Source organism: Cupressus sempervirens, chromosome 11, assembly GCF_028749045.1.
Source record: "Cupressus sempervirens isolate cs-2001-9-10 chromosome 11, ASM2874904v1, whole genome shotgun sequence".
Classification (NCBI taxonomy): domain Eukaryota; kingdom Viridiplantae; phylum Streptophyta; class Pinopsida; order Cupressales; family Cupressaceae; genus Cupressus; species Cupressus sempervirens.
The window spans coordinates 76,545,221-76,555,276 of NC_143128.1; the positions used below are offsets into that span (position 1 = coordinate 76,545,221).

Below are 10,056 nucleotides of genomic sequence, written 5' to 3' on the forward strand. Positions count from 1 at the left end.
CCTCATATCTAAAAAAATGCAATTCATATGAATGAATCAATGATGTTTAACTATATATTAAATAATTTACTTTTGTGATCATTTTATACATTTCAACAAAAACATATCAATTTAACATCATATTTGATTTTATAGACTTGAAATCTTGATTATAAGTAAATTATTAAAAAAATTAAAACAATTTGAAATAACCAGTTTCAAAAATGTGAAATTTGGAATATAACATTTGCAAATTCTAAAAGTTCAGATCTTCAATTCTAGGCTTCATGTCCAAAACCTTCTTCCATTCTGGAAGAAATATCTTCCCACCATGCATTCACATGTTTCCTGTCTCTAATCAGATATGCCTTACCTGTAGCATTCACTATATGCTCAGTACATGGAAGATGTGACAAGTCAGCAAGGCTGTAAAAGTCCCCTGCCAAGTACTTGCTCTCTGACAGCCTCTTTTCATAAACATCTAATACTTCAGCCAACTTTTGGGCACTTCTCTCAATAACCATCTTGTCTTGAGGCTTATTAAGCCTTGGGGCTAAGACTAACTGCTGAACTAAAGCATGAGCATGAGAATCAAAGTTATGTCCTTCAACTTCAAGCCATTGTTCAATCATTGCTTTCTCCTGCAAAGATTTTCCAAGTAGACAAGTACCATGCCCTACATATTTCTCTGCATAGTATTTCATGATAGCCCTTGACTCTGCACATACCCAATAGTAACTCAGGATCTTTATTACCTAAATCAGATCTAAATATATACAAGAAAGGGCAGAGAATCAGATCTACACTACCCAAATCATATCTACATATATATTCAAAGCACATAGAGTATTCAATAAATGTATTCAAAGCATATATATATATATATATATATATATATATATATAATAAATGTATTCACTTGGAAAGTGATTTTCTTCATCACCCATATAACTTTCTAATACAAAACATTAGATGTATAGTATCACTACAGAACCCACACAATGCTTAACATATATAATGAATATGATTACCAAACAGAGTGAGATCTCCATCCTGGACCACAGGAACTTTTCCAAATGGCTGCATATGGACATTAAATAAAAAAGGATGAGTCTTTTCTCTCTAAAATTACTTGAAACCCATTACAATGATAAGATAGGAATGATTTCTTACTTGCAAGGCCAAGTACTCTGGTTTTTTGTACTCCCCTGCGAACATATTCAGCAATACAATCTCAAAATCAATGTTTTTCTCTAAGAAGCATACAATCACTCTTCCGGTGCTTGATGTCCATATAACTTCACCCACATCTTTTTAAATCTTTAATTAAGAAACAAACCCAAAACACTATATTCTACCTTCAGTATCACAGGTCTTTATATAGAAGTTCAAATGCAAATGCAAGACATTATATATAGAAGTTCAACTGAATCAGAAAAGCAGTGCAGAAATTAAAGCATTCATTTGATTTAAAAGACCATATGTAACGTGACAAAAACCAAAAAATAATCCAAAATCTTCACCAATAGTTCAAATATCTCTCCTGTCATTTATGTTTTCAAAATATTCTCTATACCCAAATCTCAGAGGTTAATTAATTAAGGTCAATTTTTGCATCTTTATTGAATAAGCCTGGATTATCGAAATGGGTTCCTCAATGTCAAATCACCTATATATTATTATTAAATTTCTCAATAATAAGGAGGTTAGTATTAAATTCATCAATTTGGCACGTTGATATGTAATGTAATGTAGAAAGAAACCAAGGAGAAAACACTCAACTCTATTTAATCTGCACACCATTCACGATGCCAGGGAATTCTGAAATAAAAAGCTGGCTTCATGTGCTCTTAATGAGCCACTTGACTTGAATGGAAATATTCAGCATGTCTTTAATCACATCATAGTTGTTTTGATTTATTTTATAAATATATATTGTATCTTTTAAAAATGGGTAAAAACTTATTAAGATAAAAAATAAATACAATGAAGAGAATTCAGTAAGGAGTTCTATTTCAATCAATAATCATTAACAAATTCGGGAATAATTACCTCCTCTTTACAATATTTCAATCTTGTCTGTCATCAGATGCCCTTTTAGCATAGCAATCACTAGTTCCATTCCACTTAGAAGGAATGTAAGTAAAACTAACAGATTTGAGAGATGTGCAAAAGAGGAGAGTCTAATTAATAACTGAAGTCGAATGCCAACTAACATCCTCAAGAGTCTTAAATACATTTTATATAATGATAGGTTTATGTTTATTGTTTTTCTTTTCTATGAAAGTTAGCATATAAATTGAATTTAATCTATTTTCATTTAATTTACGTTGAGAAATTTGTTTAAATATTTATTTATTTTTATAAGTTTTAATTTATAATTTGTGTAAATTATTTAATTTATTCTATAATTTGTGAAAACTTTTTTCAAAATTTCATGCAACTAAAAATTGGTGTAGATTGGTTCTTTTTTATTTGATCCTTATATATCTATTTAAGGTATGAAAAATTTCATAATAATAATAGTTCCTTTCAAAGAATTTGTCTGACTTATTTTGATATTGTATTTGAGATTTGAGTTCAACATTTGAATATTAAGTTTCTAGCAATTATTGATTTACACAAACATCACATAACATCTATGCATATTTGTTGTTAAATCAATATCATAGCAAAATTAAATCCACCTTAAAAAACTCCTCAAAAGTATTTGTAAACATCATCATTCAACAAATCACACACCAAGAATAAATAAATCCATTCACCAAAATTTAAATATGTAAACTTACATCAATTTTGAATGTAATTTATATGGATTGTTGAATAAATTGGCTCATGATGAAGTAGTGGCACTTATAAACTCAAATTAAAGGTGAAACATGCTTTTATTATTTCTCTAGATGGTAAAGAAATATAAAAATCATTTATCCTAAGTAAATAACTAGGATAATATTACACATAGGATAAAATTATATCCTATGTGTGGAGTATTTTATGCTAACATTAATGTTTCATTAGGACCCCACTTTAAGAGATTCATTTTCACAGCTATCATTTAATGTAATTAAAATTCTCACTCCAAGTATCGACCAAGAAGCATTTACTACATATGTTGAATTGATTTGTATCACCTATTAACATTTTACAAATAATAGTGTCTTGTATTCCCCCTTTAAATACAATAGGTCATGTAAGATTTATTTTGTGAGGTCTCTTTGTTAGAAAAATCAATCAATGATGTAGCACATGAAGAGGAAGAAGTGGATAGATCTAAATTATATGCCCATAAAAGCATTTTATGTAATTATTTATAAGAATGTACATAACAATTGTTCACAATATCACCATCATCATGCATCTTATCAGCTAATTTTAGCCCAAAGGATTAATGTGCCTCAGAACAAGGAATTCATTGAGTAGAGCCCAAGAGTTGGGAGAAGTGTTGAATGTGTATGAAGTGAGGGAACTTTTGCAGCCTTGTTGCCTTTGTTGACCTCTCACATCTTTTATTTATCAAGTACATAGTGAATGCTACTGATTAGAGAGAGAAAACATGTGAATGCATGGTGGGAAGATATTTCTTCTAGAGTTGTATGGAAGAAGGTTTTGGCCACAAAGTCAACTCTTTAATAGTTGAACTTCTATATTTAAAAATCACACACACACATATTACATAAGATTTTTTATCATCAATATTTTGGATGGTAACTTGTTATCTATCTTTATGATGAAATATAAGTTGAAAATAGAAGTTGACATGGTTTTTATTGCAAGAGACAATTTCTCACATTCCTTCAAAGTTTCATGAGCTAGTTTCTCCATGTGTTGTGGTGATTTTTTTCTATCACACCCAAGCAACGCATAAGCACAAAACAACCTCCACCTTTCTTCATCTGAAAATTCTCCATCCCATAAATCTTAGCATCAAGATTTACACAAACCTCTCTACTTTTTCTAACCAAATTTTGCATTGACTATTGTCTCCACTTTAGATGCCCAATTTAGTTAGTAAATCACCTTCTCCAAGGTTGGAAAATTAGGACTCGAGAATATCAGTATCAACTTCTTCTAAGTTTGTACTTCCTTCTGATAATCTATCTAGGTCATCGAGACTCATCTGTAACTTTTCAATTAGTTCCTTTCTTTTTGCAATGAGGTTCTTAACTTATTTCTTAGGTAATATATTTGTTCATGAGAATCCCCTAGGGCTTCCTCTAGCAATTTATGATATAGGTAACCTTCCATTATCCCAAGAGCTCTGATACCAATTATTGGAAAGATTTTGGCAGGGTAATGAGAGGAGTAGGGGGGTGAATCAATACCTCATAAACTCTAACCTTAATCACTTTTCTAAAACATAAACCAATAGTCTTTAGATATTTTATTGATATCTCCTACTATAATCAATAACATTATCAATAGTTTGCAATATTATTGTTCTTATCTAAAATGTAAAGTAATGAATTTGAAATAAAAATCACACACATAAACTCATAACACAATATTTTGGTCTCATAGAAACCCTTGGTTAGAGGGAAAACTATGGTGGGGATGGCATCCACAATTATCATTGTAGTACTAAGGTGTCATGTTAAGAGCTTACATTAATGTCATCTTCTAAATGACTACACCTTGTTAAAAGTGTCTAATATCATGTTGGGAGTATCAAAAATCCATGTTAAAGGATTTGCAATAAGTTCAAAGCTAGAACTCCTAAGTCCTGTTAAAGACCAACTTGTTAAAGGATTTAAAAATCTTGTTGACAAACTGTTAGGTATTAAAAAAAAAAGAGATTTGACTTGTACTAGGCTTCCTTCAATGCTTGATAGGTACTTTTTTCTCTTTCACCTTATTCACATTGTTCATTCCTTCCTTCTAATAGCTTTCTCTAATTATTTACTTATGCCCCTTTTTTTGTTTTCTCTCTTCATTCTCTCTCATTTTGCATCCATTTTGTTGAACTCTTTATAATCCTCAACCTGATCCCTTTCCCATCTCCGTGACCTAATTAGGATTTCATCAAACTTCTTCTTCTTCACAAATTGTTCATAAGTCATTTCCTTAGTGTGTTTTTTTTTTTTTAAAGCAAAAGTAGCAATCCATTATAATATTTTATTAAACTGATTCAAAGAGGTCAACTGGGAAAGAATCAGTAAGAAAACCCAGTCTCATCCCTATAATATACATAAAATAAGTATTTGGAGAAATAGTTATAGAGGATGATATTATTATCTCTCACCAATAGATCAGGATCAGGATATGAATCCATACAAAATTTTAGCATTCATTACATACAATAGGATTATCAATATCCAAGTAATATCTTCAACAAAAAGGATCAAAAACATATATTCACAGATTTATCCTAAAAATTCATCAAAGCCTCGAAGAAATTTACTGTCACTATCATGAATTCCTTCCCAAACAATTAGATTTCCACCTTCAAAAGACCCTTGCCCACCAAAATGGCGCCCCCAGCCAAAACATGTGTCTGAAGTGTCATGGGACCAACCCAAATTAGAATTAGCCTCAAAGACTAAATCCCAAATATTTTGGTCATGCGGCTGCAAGTTAACTATGGCTGCATTCAAACCCATGGAGTTTGATAAATTGGAAACCCTTTGAAGGTCAATCATGGCATGTCCGACCTTCCTGATTCTCTCCACCATTTGGAATCCCATTGATTGTGAAGTAGATTGCAATGCATTTTTCAAATAGATGAAGTTGTGGTTGTCTATCAACTTCTTGAGAGCATTAAAAACAACAAAAAACTTGTGTTTTTGTAGAAGTTGAGTATGTGAGAACAGGCTACCAACTAATGTCATTCCATTCCATAAATCATAATTTTGCATGGCCAATATCAATTTATTACCAGTAAGGAAATGTGGATGAATTACCTTTCGGGCCAAAGCATGAAGCATCTCCAAAGACTGCATGAGATCCATAGCATTGGAGAGGAAAAGAGAAATGAGTTGTGATGGGTAGAAAAACAAAGGCACTGTAAGGCATAAGAGCTCTTCACCAATGATGTGTTGAATAGCTCTTCGAACTGTGGGTGAATCAATTATGAAGATTTGGTCAATCACCACATTTGTAATATCACTGGGCAACACAACTTCCTCCAATGTCGGTGGCAACCAAATATAAAAATTGCATATTTTGATAATGTGTCCTTTACTTTGATAGCTCCACTAAGTTTCAAATAGTGTCTCATTGATTCCAATAGTGACTTCACTAAGTCCTTAACTTTATTTTTTCAGCAACGACAACCTACAAAATCTTATACATAGTGTTCTAGGGTTTTGTCAAGTAACCATTCCATGTGATGCAACCACTTGAATTTACTATTCTCAAAAGCTCATTTCCAAGGTGGGTGTAGGGATTTTATATGTGAGATGATGGTTTTGGCATTCATAATGTTGGTAAAAATATTTTTTGTTTTGGCCTCTTTCTTTTCCTATATATTGGAGGTACAAGATATTAATTTTACATTATCATTTTATAATTACAAGGATTTTTTTTGAAGTATTATCACACTGCAAAATATGGTTTCAATAACTTTCAAAAGAAATATTATTACAGTGCAAAATGTGGTTTTGAAAACTTTCAAATAAACTCATTAGATATAATGATATTTTATATAGTTTTTAAAGATATACATGTTTTTAATATTAGCAGTAGCAAAAAAGATTGTTGTCCCATTTTACAACTAGAAATTACTTAAAATATTGTCACGATGCAAAAGGTGGTTTTAATAACTTTCAAATAAATTCATTAGATATAGGAATATTTACTATTTTTTCTTTTGGTCATTAGTAGGCCTAGGCCTTGTATATATTTTATTAATTAAAAGGAAAGAATAGAGAAGAAAACATCCAGTCTTGCCCAAGGACCAAAGTTGGCTCATAAAGGATTATAAAATAATGAGATAGGGGCATACCCCTATGTACAAAGTGAGCTCGAAGTTATACCCTATTTAGTTTCTAAGCTAGTATTTTATCATTTTTTTGTTAATATTTTACATTGATTACATTTATACATATTTTATATGCCTTGCCCAAGTTTTATTTTGAACATAAGTTTTGTCCTAGGTGAACATTGCACTACTTCTCATGGGAGAATCTACCATCCAAAGGAATCCAGATGTCTCTTTCTTGAATATACTAAAATATTCTACTAAGAGTATTTTCTAACATACAAGAGCCTTGAACCTACATCTTTTTTTTTTACTAAGATTGGGATTAGACTAATTAGATGAAATGTGTGAAATTGAAAGTAAGTTCCCACCTAATCTTTGAGTTATTGTGATTGTGGTTGTATCTGCCCATTTCTATAGTAAATATTAGCATAGTTATAATTTCTCAAAGATTAGATTATAAAATTGAAAACATCTATATTGGTTTCTAGTACAAAGAAGGTGCCTATTTAACCGTTTCCTTACCAAAAAAAATGTTACCATGTGCTGAGAAAAATCTCTATTAGATCCTTCACATCCTTCTACTTCTTACCCTGACATGCTTAGATAGTTTCAAAGGGACCATAGACTATTGATCACTAAATTGGTTAGGTAATTCAAATCACAGTGACCAAACAATTTTAGATAAAACCATACTATCTACTTATTAGAATGGAAATTGTGTTGTTGAGACATTCCATCAAATTAGAGATGATTTATATAGATATGAAGTTGAATCAAGGATAGAGTGTGCCTTGCCAAATTAAAGCTTAATCTAGAATTTTTAGCATGAACATTGAAGGTATTCCTATGGGGGATTTTGTCAACATATTTGGGAAGATGATTGACTACTTATCTATTGCATTCACGACTTGGTTTGTCATTGATGTTAGCATATATGTATTCAGGTTATGGTAGCCAGAGTTGCAGAGATAGTTTTGGTTAGTGAGGTTAGAGATTATGGAACTTAGTTCTGTAGGCTTATATTCATGCTTGTGGATATGTCTTGATGATCTATTTGTGTTTACAAAAATTTATTTGAAGGATTGTGTGAGTTTCATAAAATGTGATGACTGGTCATAGTGAAGTGCACAAGAAATTGTTTACTAGAAAAACTATTGTATTGTTTAAGCAACATAGGATTTAGTTGAGAAAGGTCAAATGATGACAAGTTCATGTTGATGTGTTAGAGGTAGCAGATGCTAGTGATGATTCTATGATCACTAATACATTAGGGGTCAATTTGCGACATCAATTTGCAACAGCAGGCAAATGTAATGTGTTTTTGGATTTCTTTTTTTCAATTATAGCCCAATGACGTTGCAATTGCAATGGTAATGGGATATAAGAGGGGGAAAAAATGTTGCTCATTTGTTATACAACATCACCTCATTTGATATTGAACCCATTTCGCCACTAGACGCAATGTCGACGGATGGATGGATGATTTAGGGAAAGTTTGAGGCAAGGCCATTTTCGGACTAAGTTGGCTTTGGTTTTGCTGGTGAAGGGGAGCAATGGAGCCACTAAAGAAGTAGACAGAGTGGAAAGCCTCCCAAGCCAACCCCCTATAGGTTTTGCTCAATTTTTCTTTGTAGGTCTTGTATTATTTTCTGAGTATCCACACTTCCCTTGTTTCATCTTTTGGCTTCTTTAAATGCCCTAGCAATTGACTTAGATTTGTATTGATTCTTTTCAAACACTTATCTTAGGTAAGACATCTCTAGTCAATTTGTACCTCAATGTAGACTTGAAATTCTCTTGCAGCACTAGTGTTTAGTAGAATTATTTTTTGGGTACCATGGTGATGATAAGATGTCTAAAGAAAAAGGTAAATGTGTTGTTTTTCATGAGCACTTGATAGAAATGGAACAATCAAGCTTTAGAAAATGAATAATATCAAGGAAGGGCTATTAAAGGCAATTTTCTATCACACTGCAACCCCATAAACTTATGTCAAAGGAAATCTCAAATGAGATCTAAAAAATATTAGCGAAAAAAGCATCAATATAATGCCTAATTCACTAGATGATTAGGAATGTGATCTTTGCTATGCAGGATTAGAGTCTAGAGAGAACCACTTGTGAATTTTCAATTTAGCTATCTATTGAATTGATTGTTCATATGGTTCCCTTAATATTGGAGAAACTATCCACTTTATTGCTCTCAGGAATAAAGAACATAATGCTGACATTACACATGAATACATAAACTAATATGCACTTTTAAGCATTGTTTCAATACAAAATACCACATTGATTTAGAAGAAACCAAGTTTCTCCATAAGGAAGAATATTATTGCAAGTGGAAATTAAGAGGTATTGTTGAAATTAATAGGCATTTGCATAATCCCAATAGAGACGAATGGTGAGGTTTAAGTTACTCCTAGAAACCTATTGTAAATGCTCACAAATAAAGTTGTACACATTCATTGGTTTCTTCTTCCTCCCAATTTATTGCAATCTCTTGGCTTTTTTATGTAATTTTTTTGTACTTATTAATGCACTTGACCTTAAAACCATTGTATCACACACTTGTTTTTTCTTGCAATGAACTCTGGCATCAACAATGTTAAAGATTTTAGCTGTGATAGAAATCTTTATCTCTAATTTTTCTCTATGTATTGAAATTGAGATAATACCTATGGATTCTATTTATAGTTGGATATTTGAGATAGTATTATATGAAGTGACATGTGTCATGCATTTGGAAATATGAAGAGACTTGTATTTGGAAATTGAAGAGAACATTGGTTGTGATATGAAGAGTCTCTCAATTATATATATGTGATTGCTTTGTGTGTTGAGATAACATATCAAGTTGAAAGCATTGTACTTGAACATTTTTATATCAATAAAAAATATATTTTCCTAGTGTGGTTGGGTCTTTCCCTTCAAGCCGAAGTGTTCTCCCAAAATAAATTTCTTGTGTCTTTTGTACCTTTTTTGTGTTCTTTGTTGTCGTTTATCCTTACTTCTAGGCAAAACATTAACAATCAAGGGGAATGAGACAATTTGTACCAAGATTGTTTGGGAATGGAGAGATTTATGGTCCAAGCATGAATGGGTAATGAAGGTCTAATACAGCACACAATGTCTAAATCAACATTGGAATTAATTAGT

The 10,056-nt window shown here is 31.5% G+C and overlaps 1 pseudogene; it reads right to left on the reverse strand.

Moving 5' to 3' along the window:
* Positions 1-235: 235 nt before the first annotated feature.
* On the reverse strand, positions 236-5,924 carry LOC149528316 (glutathione S-transferase F9-like; annotated as a pseudogene).
* Positions 5,925-10,056: the final 4,132 nt, after the last annotated feature.